This window comes from Phaethon lepturus, unplaced genomic scaffold (assembly GCF_000687285.1).
Source record: "Phaethon lepturus isolate BGI_N335 unplaced genomic scaffold, ASM68728v1 scaffold12053, whole genome shotgun sequence".
Classification (NCBI taxonomy): domain Eukaryota; kingdom Metazoa; phylum Chordata; class Aves; order Phaethontiformes; family Phaethontidae; genus Phaethon; species Phaethon lepturus.
In genome coordinates, this window is record NW_010527000.1 from 2,074 (window position 1) to 2,461 (window position 388).

Sequence of the window (388 nt, forward strand, 5' to 3'; positions counted from 1 at the left end):
CCCCTGCCAGCAGCTCATCACATACAGCCAGAGCCAACACTGGCCTCAGGCAGCAGGATGGCTTGGGGCTACAGGCACCTGCCTTGCTTCAGACCCACCAAGCCCAGCTGCCGCCTTGACTTGCAAGTGGGAAGCGGGGGCCCCTGCGTGAGATCCAGCTCTTACAGATGCAGAGGTTGGACTATCCCGAGCTGGATCAAGTGGTCCCTGGGACTCTGTCTTGGGGCTCCATTCAAACACCCCTTTGTGCCCGCTTGCGCTGCATATCCTAGAGAGACAGTAGCCTTCGTAAAAAGAGGTGACATCTGTTGCTGTGTGAGGCACATTGTCACTTCTTTGCTTAGCGTCCATACAAAGTGAAAAGTCCAGTATCTAAGTGACAAACACA